Source organism: Haliotis asinina, chromosome 1 (genome assembly GCF_037392515.1).
Source record: "Haliotis asinina isolate JCU_RB_2024 chromosome 1, JCU_Hal_asi_v2, whole genome shotgun sequence".
NCBI lineage: Eukaryota > Metazoa > Mollusca > Gastropoda > Lepetellida > Haliotidae > Haliotis > Haliotis asinina.
Window position 1 is genome coordinate 79,404,639 of NC_090280.1, and position 14,155 is coordinate 79,418,793.

Consider the following 14,155-nt stretch of genomic DNA (forward strand, 5'->3'; position numbering starts at 1 on the left):
GATAATCGAGTCTCGCTGCTTAAGGAGCCAGCTGACCCAGTTAACACATTACTAACGAGTAAGGAAGTAGTAGGAAACTGAGAGTTATCTCCCTTCCGTTAGTGTCGCTCGTTGCCGATCGGGCCTCTTTTCACAAAGCATTAAGGTGACCGTAAGTCACTAAGGTAACCTTAGCGCAATGTTAAAGAATGGGATTTAAATGGGAAACCAGTTGTTCGTTCGTTAGTAAAGTTTGTCTTTGGTTCAGATTGTTGGTTTCTTCCTTCCAGTTTTCATATAATATGGATCAAGCACATGGATCAAACTCAAGCGTAACTGAAGTTTGATTTATTGGTCCGTCTGTATATCTAGTATATCTGGCGAATATATATTGTTTGGAACTGTTGCATATCGTAGCAAACTATACATCCAGAATGGCAGTGCATGTTAAAAACCGATTGGTATATCAGTAGCGACGCGTGAACGTCGTGGCCTGTAGCAACCCATGTTTTACGGAATCGGGCTCTCTTGCCTTGGTGGAAACATGTCATCGTACCAATATCTGGATGCTCATGATGTTGATCATTAGTTTGACTGAATCAAGACTCAACATGAATTATATAGCTGCAATTTTGCGGTTTTCAACGACAAACAAATATATCACAAGATATATCAATCAATAGAGATATATCTGCTCTCTGAGCAATGCTTAGAATCAATAGATCTTAAATATTTTTATGAGAACATCGTAAAACCGACCGAGTATGTAGGAGTGTTTCGTCCTCACAACAGTTAAGAATATATGTGATACTCGTTAATCGTACATGTGATTACCAACATAACACATACAGTCAATTACCTGACACTTGTGCATTCTGTTTCGTGGCTCCACATAAGCCTGTGACAACATGGCAAATGAATATTGCTTGCAATGGCTGCATTTAGTTAGCAAATACACAATGACAGACTGCTGAATTGCCAGTGCCATATCAAATACTGACTCACTCTTATACCACATTATGTCCATCATAACATGTGTTATAGGTGGGTGAGTGAGTGAGTTCGATCATGTTGTCGATCACTGGATTGTCTGGTCCAGGCTCGATTATTTACAGACCGGCGCCATATAGCTGGAATATTGCTGAGTGCGGCGTAAAACTAACACTCACTTACTCACACTCTGCAAGACACCAGATTCAATATAACAGAAATCCTAGCGCAGAGTATGCTGTAAATGGAACGTGTGGTCGTGTCTGTCTCAAAGATATGAGTGATATTCGAAAATGCTACATGTATTTGCACCATTGTTTTCAGTGAGAGGGGGTTTAGACCTCGGATAGAAGGGTTATCCTGGGTAATAATGTGCTGTGCTATTCATCGTTAGCGCTATGAGCATACCCGGTGTGGAGTTTTCTACTATATAAACTATATCATTATTACATACTTTGTCCGAAGTATATTTCCTAAATTATTCATGATAGTTTAACCTGACTTGGTACACATGTCAAGCGTGACATGTCCCTAGATATGCCTTTTGGGGTTAGACCCAGATATTAATTTTATTTTTATTTTTTATTTTTTATTTTTTATTTTATTTTATTTCATTTATTTATATTTTTTCATTATTTTTTGCGGTTTCCATGGAAACATGAGTTAGGCTGTGACTATGACTGATGATGCGGATGTCATCTTGTCCGGATTAGATCTCTCAAACTTTAATTTTATCAAACTTGGTGCACATATTTGCCATGTTTCCCATGATCCCTAGATGTGCCTTTTGGGAGTTACACTAGACTAACAGCTAGTCCCTGAAATAAACATATTTTACTGAAAAACGTTCATAGTGAAAAAAAATAATACAATGAAATGGAGCCCTGAGACTTTTTTCCTGAAGCTAAGGAAATCTAGACTTGCCACATTTTTTAGACTTGCGCAGGCTTTCTTGGATATATATACTTCAGGGTCTGTACGACAGACTAGGAGTTACACCAGTGTGTGAATTTCAGAGATGGGCTTCACACATTGTGTCCATGTGGTCAGTTTAGGCAGGATTGACGGCCGCGGTCTTGTATTTATGTATTTTTTTCACAGACTCATTTGCTTGATTCACCAACACTGATCCGGTGAACGGTGACGTACGTCACAAGTATATTTGCACAAAATATGTAAAAAAAATTTCATCCAAATATATGGTACTCAAGTGATACTGCATCGTAGACAATGCTCAAACAGCAAGTCCCATCTTGAACAGATTGAAGTTGTAGACGAAAAATAGCATAAATCCGACACCCGAGGTGAGTGAGTGAGGTGCCTTTCTCATGCCATTGCACATGGTAAACAAATTAAGAAGAAGAAGAAAACAGACAGCTTAAACTGCCCAATCGGAGATGAGGGACCCAGCTAACATCATGAAACTAACTGGGCCAGTACTGGGCCAGTACTGGCCCAGTAAAGTCAGAAAATCAGGCCCATTTAAGGCATTTAGGAACTTGGCCTGTACTGTTTTGCACACTGGCGTTGAATTGGTCCAGTACAGGCAACGAAGTATATGGCCCAGTACACAGCCGTGACGGCTGCCTTGTATAGTTTCCCGGCAGTGGTCCGTTTACGTTAAATACAGTTTCTACTATCTAAAACAAGCTGATACTAAAAGAAGCTCTGAAAAGAGAAGAAAAACCACAAGTTTATCCATATGAGTTTAATTCATAAAACAAGATGAAAACCTGATGCATTGTTCTTTCTGTGTCCGCCTGGATGAGTCAGTTCAACACAAGTTCCAAAATTCAAATTACCTGATACAGTTTTTTCAAAGTTTCATTTAGTATTCAATCTTTTGACGTTTTGCCAGTATGACATGATTATCAAATAATACTATAAGCTGGGTCACATACTGAATTTATATTGTGACATGTCAACAGGTTTTCCATGATCTAACAAGACACACTGAATGTTCAAAAACCCTTGTCCTAGAGAAATTCATGCTGCATGCTATTGTTCTAAAGTCAATTCAACACTTAACGTTAGTTGAAAATGTGGTCTTTATAAGTGCACCCCAAACCACTTTGAAGTGCCATATTAAGTAAATTTATATTCAGATATGTAGGAAATCTGAGTGGCGCCGAGCGACTTGAATTCGTTACACTGCAATACCAACGAATAATACCCCTCCCCACACTACCACCAACCACCCACCCCCAGTGTTAAAATGTATGACTACACACACTTGTGACGAATCAGTCTGGTACAGCATCTTCAATCAGTTATCGTTCATCCAGTAACAGAACATTTTCGTTAATTATCGTTTCTAAGTAAATGATCGATAATCTATTTCCAGTAATTAACATTTTATGCGTCCACACTAAAACATCTGTAATCCGCTCCGAGTCAGAGAGGTAGGCTAGTGGTTAAAAGTGTTCGTTCGTCACAATATGGTGTCTCCTGAAATAGCTGGGATATTGCTAAAAGATGTGTAAAACACTACTCACTCACTCAATCTTAATCCCTTTCGGAATTAAGATCGTTTATCGGTTACCACTTAAATTCGACGGATTTGCGACTCTTCGATACAATGAATTCAATTCGTTTCAGGAAGCACCGTAAATAAGGACGACAAAATAAAGAGTACTACCTTTCTGGAATAAATATTTCAAATGTATAGACGTAACCAACTGGTAGCAGTAACAGATAGCCGAATTAACATTATAGGGTGTGTTTTCGGCGCTCGTCCATCGAGCGAGATTTCTACACTGAAACCAATCGTCGAGCGAGATTCCCGTGCAGACGGGACCTACTACTGACATACAGTTTTTAAATGATTTATTCAACGGCAATCATCCAGCGTGCTTAAAACTATTCGCTATAAACATAACAACAACGAACGCCCATCATTATCATTTGAACGTTTCAATAATCCTGAATTTTCAACTTACAGGGTATTTTTTTTGTTTGAAGTGTGTGTGTGTGTTTCTTGGGTGTTTTGTTTGTTTTAGTGGGTATTTTTAAAGACCAGGTTCTAAGTGTTGTAATTAAAGACTGTTGGGGACAACGGAGCCACGCGTGGTGTGAGTCAGAGCCATTAGTCTCCAGCTTATGTCAGCACGTAGTGAAATGCGTGGGTAATATATGCTTATAATATACCCTTCTCCTGTTGTGATCGCGTGAGACCTGCCCATTTCACGGTAAAGTTCATCGGGTTCAAATTGCTTGCGTGAGCGGGGTAAACTTTAAATTAACTTTTAAATTTTTGAATAGAATTTCTCCAACAGGATACAATGGGATAGGTCGTTTGGTGTTCTTTTCGTAAACATGGAAACTCTGAATTTCAAATTCTGCGTGGAGTTTTACGTAGTTAGCTGTGTTTGGTCAACCTTCCACTCGATGTGTAATACCTGTGAATATCTGGGTTAGAGCTGGCCTTCAGCAAACCATGCTTGTCGTATAAGGCGACTAACGGAATCGGGTGGTCAGGCTCGCTAACCAGACTCGCTGACTTGGTTCATGCGTGTCCTCGTACCCCAATAGATCGATAGTCATGATGATCACTGGATTGTCTGGTCCAGACTTCGTCGTTTACAGACCACCGCAATATATCTAGAATGTTTGCTGGGTGCGGCGTTATACAACAAACAACCATACGGTGTAGATATATGCGTGCCATCTACCCCAACACTTTGTCTTGTTGCTCATAATGTCAATCACTGGATTGTCGGTCACGACGATCGATTACATACAGGCCGCTGATGTATTGCTGGATGATTGCTGACCATTTCACGAAACAACATTCACGCAATCACCATGGTCACTGTAGTCGATTCGCGTCGCCGGAAGTTCAGTTCTCAAGACAAACCATTAACCATGGTAATGTACTCGCTTGTCACTGTGTCTCAATCAAGCGATCCATACCACAAGCGATGCGTCTATCTATATATATAGTCTCCATTGATTTATGGATTCACTAACTGTAACTTCTCGTTCACATACCCATACGATTCCGAGCAACGCCATTCAGTTCATGTCTGTGTACTGAGTCGTCACAGGCCATTGGGCAGGGAGATAACTTCAGGCAACCATCTCATGTGGCCGATCAATTCTTTGCGAATGAGTGAACGTGGATGATTTGGGGGCAAGCTTTAACATTTACTGACAGACGAAACAAGCAGAAATCAAATATGATTCACTGGGGTTTTTTTATTTTAAATTCGCAGTCACATGCACGAAGGAAACCACTAGTGCCAAGCAGTGATCAAGTGGATGAAGTGTTGAGATTGATCTCCCTTGTGGTGACACGAGTGTACGACTCGTAACTACTCGTGTTAGACTAACAGCTAGTCTCTGAAATAAACACATTTTACTGAAAAAACGTTCTTAGTGAAAAAAAATAATATAATGAAATGGAGCCCTGAGACTTTCTTCATTTTCAGAAGCTCTGAAGCTAAGGAAATCTAGACTTGCCACATTTTCTAGACTTGCGTGGGCTTTCTTGGATATATATACTTCAGGGTCTGTACGACAGACTGCCACTCATGTCAGTCCTGCAAGCCTGTAGGTCACACAAAGAGACGAGTAGTTACGAATGATCCTACCGATATCCAGCGGATAAACCTTCGCTGCTGCGACCGCTATCTTTGATGAAGGGCTTACGCAACAGAGAGACATAAAGAGTACTTTTCGAAATAGTGAGTGAGGTTAGTTTTACGCCGTTTTAGCGATATTCCTGCAATATCACGGCTTGGGACACCAGAAACGGGCTTCGCACACAGTACCCATGTGGGGATTTGAACTTGTGTCTTTGGCCTGACATGCGACCGTCAAACCACTAAGCTTACCCCGCCACCCCTCTTTCGAAGTAGCATGTACTGAGTACTTTATCATGCATCTGATATATGCTCTTCAAAAAAGTAGGGGATCTTCATTTTTTTTTATTTACGATTAAAAATATTTAAGAAATTTATCGGAGTCAATCAATGTTGATTTGATATTATTGAACGTTTTGAGAGTGCATCACCATTTGCACTTCCTTACAACCATAGTTATTTGGAATGTAGTCGATTTTGAAAGATGATTGGCGTATGGCATGTAATTTGCATGTTTGTGTTGCGTTGTGTTTAGGGATGGTAATAGAGGGAAATTTGGTGGTGCGTTCGTAAGATGCCTGTCCTTGAAACGTTTGTTAACGTTTACACTTCCCTACTTTTTCGAAGAGTATAAATATGATCACGTGTTCAGGTTATTTACATTTCTTTGACAAAACCACACAAATATCCACCCAACTCTGCTTTCGTTTTGTCCATGACGTAATCGTGACGTCATTCAACAATCAACTATCTATTAAAACTGATTACGCATTAAAGACTGTAGAATTAATATATTTGATTCTTTATTTCCAAATGCCTTATTTCATTGACGTGTAAGAAATACATGAAGATTATACAAAAAGACAATTACCACCTATAAACCTTTGTGATACACATTCCACAGTCAGATTACAATCAATGAAACACTGTGCCATAGGCGTCGCTTGTAGTCTCTGTAAAGGCTTCAATATACAAGAAAATATATATTTGTCATATTACAGTCGTCCAATACAATCACGGACGACATTAAATCCCACTGGAAAATCGTCGGCATTGATGCGCGTTGCCATCAACAACGGTCACATGCGCAATTAGTGAGGTTTTGTAAAGACTGCAATTAATTAATTAAAAAGGTAGGAATGGGACTAATTTTAATCAGAAATACCCAATCTTGTTGTGACTGTAAGTAATATCTACAGGGTTGGCAACAGTAAACAAACAAACCAAAAAACACATTATGGAAGTCTTTGTATATTTTTAACGCTCAACTTTTATCTTATCGGCTTTGCTAAGTTACGAGTTGTTAGGGAGATTGGCCACAGACACCTGTATTATTAATGGAACTTAGGTCGTGAATCATTCTCCAAAACGCCTAGTTAAATGTGCAGAGTGAGTTAAATAATATATGATATTGCTCAGCCGACTCGCACCGCGGCGCTGACTTTTCAACCTGGCAGGTGTCTAAGGGATTTCGACTTGACGCGAGGTTTGCTGCCATGGTGAGGGGTATGCCGGTGTAGGGTCATGTACCTCCCTGTGAAATATAACTACCAAACCGCACTTTACAAACGTTGGCTATGCTTAGACTGAGATATCAGTAATAAGCCTGTATTAATATTAGAGCCGAGATGCGTTGCCCCTGATACACCTTATCATCTATCTTTGGATATATCTGTTAATTATACATGTTCACAATACTTCATAACGTTAAACAGGAGCATGCTTAATGAAATATAGTAATGTATTTATTAGCCGGATATTCATTTATGGTTACAATTATGAACAACCCATACTGGTGGTAAAAGGGCAGTGAGTGGCTTAGGCAATGACGTGTCACGGCATCCTGACATTATGCATGGATGCTCAGTGTATCGATCTCTTGTTCTTGCTCTTTACAATCCAACGCGCAAATACAATATGGATAAAACTGCAAATCCTTCTGGCTAAGTACATATGCATGGATGTTGTCTAACACAATTCGTTCTGAAGTATCGGCCCTTCCACGCATGCGATATAGAAACTTAAACTATAAAATTGCAATAACGATATTGTGTGAGACAAGAAATTAACTATTAGCTAACTGTTGATCGAAATAATTGGAAAACGTGGTAATAAATTCAATTCTGAGCATTCCACTTTCGTTATAGAAGAAACGAATGTCCCGGGGAACTAATTCACCTTACACCGGTTTGTGATACCTGTGGCAATCGGCAAAGTTTAAAAGTGATCAGCGCCGTCGATACAGGTGAGTGTATGTGTTGTATATTTGACGCTGGCGTACACTGTGTATGTAATGTCTTCACAAGTATAAACGAAGTAGTCGTTTTGTTGCTATAGCAATCGATAGAACGTTTAGTGAGTTTCTGTGTTTATTGTCTTACCGACATGACCAATCAAGCATTCAACGTTCAGGTCATGAAGAAGGTACGTGTTTCCTCGATTAGGTCTAAGAGGTTTGCTAAATCATCAACTAACCTCACCAGTATCGTGATAATTAATATTTCTCATGTGCTCGTTGGTTTTTATTTATTCACACGAATGACAGCCATATACTGGGTTTTGTAAAAGAAAAAATGCATTGGCTCGGGTACAGTCAAGTTCAGTGTCATGAATCGTTTCACTGCTGATAAGTATTCTGAACAAATAGGTCGTTTAAATGGTATAAATAGTTTGTCAATATACAAAATATTTTACCATGTTCCTAAACTGTTGTATTATTAAGTGGCAACAATCAATAGTTTTTCTTACAATGAATGATCCGTTGTTGTTGTTGTTTTGGTTGTTAGTTTGTTGTTTTCCTGTTGCTGGAGGGCTATTAGCAGAAATATTCAGTAGTTACCAGTATGGGTGTACAGACTCGATCTCCACTAATTTGTATCATGTTGCTGCAAGACCCAAACCTTTTTCAAACTGGTTAGCAAACTGTAGCAAACTGTTACTAGCACCTGTAAGATTTTGATACAGTTTTCTAAATTTTGTAAAGGGTAGCCATCTAACCCATCCTCTTAACTACTGCAGGGTGGTGGGTAGCCAAGTGGTTAAAGCGTTCATGATTACAGAGTTTGAAGCCCATTTCTTGTGTCCTCTGCCATGATATTGTATGAATATTGCTAGAGGCTTCATTAAACTATTCTCACTCACTCACTCACTCACTCACTCACTCACACATACTCACACCAGTTTGCAAAGGGTAGAATGGGTCTTCAGCAACCCATGCTTTCTATAAAAGGCGACTAATGGGATCGGGTGTAAGAGGCGACTAATGGGATCAGGTGGTCAGGCTTGCTGACTTGGTTGACACATGTCAGTGGTTCCCAATTGCGCGTATTGATGCTCATGCTGTTAATCACTGGGTTGTCTGGTCTAGACTCATTTACAGACTGCAACCATATTGCTAGAATATTACCTCTTAAGGTTCTGTGTTGTAGAACTTGTTCCCAGTCCTTTTCTTTGTGAATAAAACATTTTAAACAGCAGTAATTGAACCTCACAACCTCTCTGCAGTCTCTTGTGGTTGCATCAAAACTTGTAATCATATCCTGTCATGTCTTATTCAGACAATATTGCAACAGCAAACAACTGAACCAGCTCACTGGTTGCAATAAAATGTGTAGTGAAACCCTATCATGGTCTTAATGACATTGCAACAAGCAGCAACTGCAGTCGCTCGTGGTTGCAGTTAAACGTGTAATAAAATCCAATAATGATGGCAATATTGCAACTGGCAGTGACTGAACCTCACCAGCTCTTGGTGATCTCACGTGGTTGCAGTTAAACGTGTAATAAAATCTAATAATGATGGCAATATTGCAACTGGCAGTGACTGAACCTCACCAGCTCTTGGTGATCTCACGTGGTTGCAGTGAAATGTGTAATCAAACTCTATTCAATTTAATTAAATTGCAATTTAATATTCACACTTTCAGAATGCGTACAGTTTTGTAAAGAAGCCCCACCAAGCTTGGTGCATTATTAATAAACTGAACAATCATCAGGCTCTATCAGCTAAACACCAGTCGCCGTGGTATGGCGGTAGGTGATGTTGTAATAGCTTTTATTGCCCATCTATTGACATTATCCGTGTACAGCATAATGGTTCCTAGGCAACGCATCATCATGGAAGATTATCTTATTCAGAACAAATGATTTTTAAAAGTGAAAGAAATATCGATCTTGTAGATAATTCCATTGTTAGCATATTCCTAGACAGTTTGGTAAGAATTATAGTTTTCTCAGGAGAGAACTATGAAATAGCTATTGATAGGATGAAATTTCTATAATATTATTAGGTTTACAACTTGATGGTTTGCTAAACATGTTTCAATAGCAAATATTGTCCAAACGTTAGTTGAGTAGTGTATGAACAAATTACTGATATACTGTTCAGTTTGAATCAAATTATTTTAATATCTTGCAATTGTCTGCAACCCAGCTTGTCCTGAAGTGCAGGTAGATGTTGTTTTGTACCCCATTTTATGTTCTTATTTACTTTCAATTTCCTGTAATTATCTTGTAAGTTGAAATATATTCTGACACAGTTAAAAAATATCATAGTTACTGCCACCTATGTACATAACTATCCATTCACATAGTCCCAGACTGTTGGGATAGTCTAGCAGTTAAAGCGATTGCCTGTCATGACAAAGGTCTTGGTTTGATTCTCCACATAGGTGAAGAAGCCTCAGCAGTTTCCCTCCAATCCTGCTATGATATTGCTGGAATGTTGCTAAAAGGTGTGAAACCAGACATTTGTGAGGAAATGCATGTTAAAATGTTAGAACTTTACATTTCAGAAGGGAAGTCTATGTTTTATACATATTTAATTTTACTACCTTCAGTTAAGTGAATGACTTTAGTTTTATGCCACTCTTAACAGTATCCCATCTGTGTTTGGGGACAGTCTGTAAATAATGGAGTCTAGACCAAACAGTCCAGTTACCAACAGCATGAACATGTATCTAGATAATTAGAATACGACATGTGTCAACCTAGCTGACAATTCTAACTTCTAAACTTCTCAAAATTCTAAACTTCACTGACTCACTCAACACAATAATACAACACAAGCAATGTATTAGTTTATTACACAAAGAAGTTAAAGGTCACATGCAATGCACAAAACACAACTTTGCAGATTCTGATACTTTCGGTATGGACTTACAGAAACTAATTACCAAAAATGCAAATTCAGCTTATAAAGTTGAAAAATAATGCAATGAAAAAGAGCCTGCGAAATCGCAGTTCAAATGATTCACTAATTTTCCCCCAGCGTTGGAGGAAAAAGTGGTTTCAACAGATATGCTGTGCTGCACGTCAGCTAGAAAAATGAAATGTTTTAATACATGTCTGTGGAAGCATAGAAACATATGTTGATTGTCACAAGCTGTCTCTGTCACTGAAAAAACTCAATGTCTGTTTTATTGTCACGGATGTGTATGCCTGCCTGTCTGTTCATGACAATATGCAATACACAACTTCATTCATTGACCACCTGCAAGTTGAACTTATGAACAAGCTGTACACCATAAACAGAATACATTGATTTATGGCCCGTACACCTGGGTTCTGTCTCTGTGACATTATGTAATTTCACAGACAGGTAGGTGTGATACTTGTACACATGACATGTGGGTTGCAAACAAACTGCATCCAATATTCCTGGATGACTAGATCAGACGGAAACTGGTGCCAGCTCACATTGTCTGCTTTGTACTTGGATGAACAACGGTTTCCAGCCATGCAGTAGTTCAACATCTCAGAGAGCAGAGAGCATGTATTTTCAAAACCCAACATCCCTATATACATTTTTTATGGATAACAACTTCTTCTATTGTATATGATACAACATTTCTGTATCGGTTCTTTTACTGCTATCACTCTTGCTTGACAACGGTATATGAATCCATATCAAAGTGTCGCATCATATACAATAAAAGAAGTTGGTATCCATAAAAAATCTTACTTTCTTATTACTCACCATACTTTCGAAACGACAATTAAACAGATCATCTCCATACACACACACAATGAGCGTTTTGTCTATCGGCAAATGAACCAGTCAATGAAAAGTCTTCACTACACTTCTTGAACTCCCACCCACTCTGACTGGGTTCACTGTCTTCTGGGTGCCTTGTTCCAAGGGAAGTAAACCCAAGTACAAAATATTGCAATTTTAATTTGATATTGTATGCTAATAATTTTGTTTATTTGTTTTTTCACAGTCGGCAATGTGTATTATGTGTCATGAATAAGTGATAATTGTTTTTTAATTATGTTTGTCTCTTTGGTTGCATGTGACCTTCAAGAAGATCCAAGATTCCTTCATAGTACTAAAGTTAGTGTAACTAGCGTGTATCTATAAACTATGGAGGCTGTGGAGTAGCATAGTGGTTAAGGTGATGGCTCATCATGTTGAGCACCCATGTTTGATTCCACACATGTGCACCATGTGTGAAGCCCATTTCTGATGTCCTCTGTTGAGATGTTGCTAGAATATTGCTGAAAGTGGCATAAAACCATTCTCACTCATTAAACGGAAACCATGAAATACACAGCGTGGCCTCAACTCTATATCAGACTGCCGATTCACAGCCATTGCATTGTGGTTGTCCGTGTGTCTTCTTTGTCAGTCACTTTTGTTTGTGTTATTGATTCTGTGTATGCTTCTACATTTCTTGTGACTGAATGGATGCGTGTCAGTAAATGGCTGTGTTCAATATTTCTGTTGTGGTTGCTGGGCAGTTTCTTACACTCATCTATAAAAATTACCTTGATTGTTTGTCATCTCTGTGACTTGAGATTGAATCTGCCATCGATCTGGTCTCTTTCAGCTGATGCTTTCCTATAACCAGTTTGTCAGACATTGAATTTCTCAATGACAGTCGGTTATTAACGTTGTTGTCTCATGAGGGATGGGCATTGTCAGTGTTACTGAATTCTTGAGAAGTTTTTACAAGACTAACATTCTTTATAATTTTTTCTTCCATTCCATCTTTCCTTAGAGCCAGACCAATTTTATTTCTTGTTTTACAGATTTTTGTCTTTAGAAAACCAAACACAGGAAGGAAAAAGATATGAAAAAAATCACCAGAGTAATATTCCTTTTAAATACTGACAGTATTTTACTTTTGGCAGTTTGTAAAGTGTATACAGGGCAAAAAACAGTTTTGATGTAAGTTAAAGGTCACATGCAACCAAAAAATCAAACATAATTAAAACACATTTATCACTTATTCATGACATATAATATACATTGATGCTTTTAAATAAACAAATAAACAAAATTCTAAGCGTACAATCGCGATTCAAAAGAGCAATATTTTGTACTTGGGCTTACTTACCCTGAAACGAAGCGCTCGGGAGACCGAACCCAGTCATAGCGGGTGGATGTGCACACAAGTGTAACGACGGCTTCTGATTGGCTGTTTCATTTGCTGATATGCTGAGGGTTCATTGTGTGTACAGACAGATGATCTGTTTGGTGGGCATTTTAGAAGTATAGCCAGTCACAAGAAAGTAAGATTCTTTATGGATAACAACTTCTTTTTGTGTATTTGATGCGTCGTTTCAGTATGGATTCATAGACTGTTGTCAAACAAAATCATATACACTAAAAGAAGTCATTATCCATGAAGAATGTATATAGAGATGCTGGGTTTGGAAAATACATGTCCTCTGAATTTGCACTCGATCCAATAAAAAATCATGTCAGTAGAGATAGTAAACTACTGCGTGACTGGAATCTGTCATCTGTCCAAGTTAACAAAGCAGGACTTGAATGTGACAAGAGTTTGCACCAGTTTCTGTCAGATTCAGTCATCCGAAAAAAATGAGTGTAGTTTGTTTGCAACCCACAGACATAAAAACATGTCGTATGTATCACACGTGCCTAATTACATAATGTGGCAGACATGGGACTCGGGTGCACGAGTCATAAATCAACTTATTTTCTTTACGTCGTATAGTCTGATAGGTGTTAAGTTCAAATTGCACGTGGTCAATGATTGAAGCTGTGTATTGCATGTTGACATATGGGTGTGAATAAACCAGACACTCAGCTTTCTCTGTGACAGAAACTGCTTACTACAATCAACAAGTTGTTTTGCGTAACGAGTAGATTATTTACTTCTTTGTGTACACAACCAAGATTAGACTACTGCTCACGACCACAGACGCTGGGCATGCATACTGTTTCAAGCTCCGCGAACCTATTCACTGCGCATGCGTCATGGACGCAGCGCAGCACAGCTGTTGAAACCAGTTTTCCCCCCAGCGCTGGGGGGAATTTAGTGAAACGTTTGAACTCCGATTTCGCGGGCTATTTTTTCATCACGTTTTTTCCAACTTTATAGGTTGAATTGGCATTTTTTATGATTTGTTTCGGTAAGTGCATACCTAAAGGTACCAGAATCTGCAAAGTTGTGTTTTACGTTGCATGTGACCTTTAACATTTCTTGGCCAATAACCAACTGGATATTATTTGTTGAGGAGGGAAAATTAGTTCTCATAGTTCATCTTATTATTGAAATTTCTAGAGGGTCCATGAAACAAGAAATAAAATTGGTCTGACCTAATTTGAGAACTGTGACAGTCATTAAAATTGT

General features: G+C 38.6%; 1 protein-coding gene across 1 annotated transcript in view; it reads left to right on the forward strand.

Moving 5' to 3' along the window:
- Positions 1-7,733: 7,733 nt before the first annotated feature.
- LOC137297879 (dentin sialophosphoprotein-like) overlaps positions 7,734-14,155 on the forward strand; it is a 45,065-nt gene continuing 38,643 nt past the window's right edge. The window contains exon 1 of the mRNA XM_067829862.1: positions 7,734-7,797. The gene's annotated coding sequence lies outside the window, so the exon portion shown is untranslated. The remainder of the gene's footprint in view (positions 7,798-14,155) is intronic.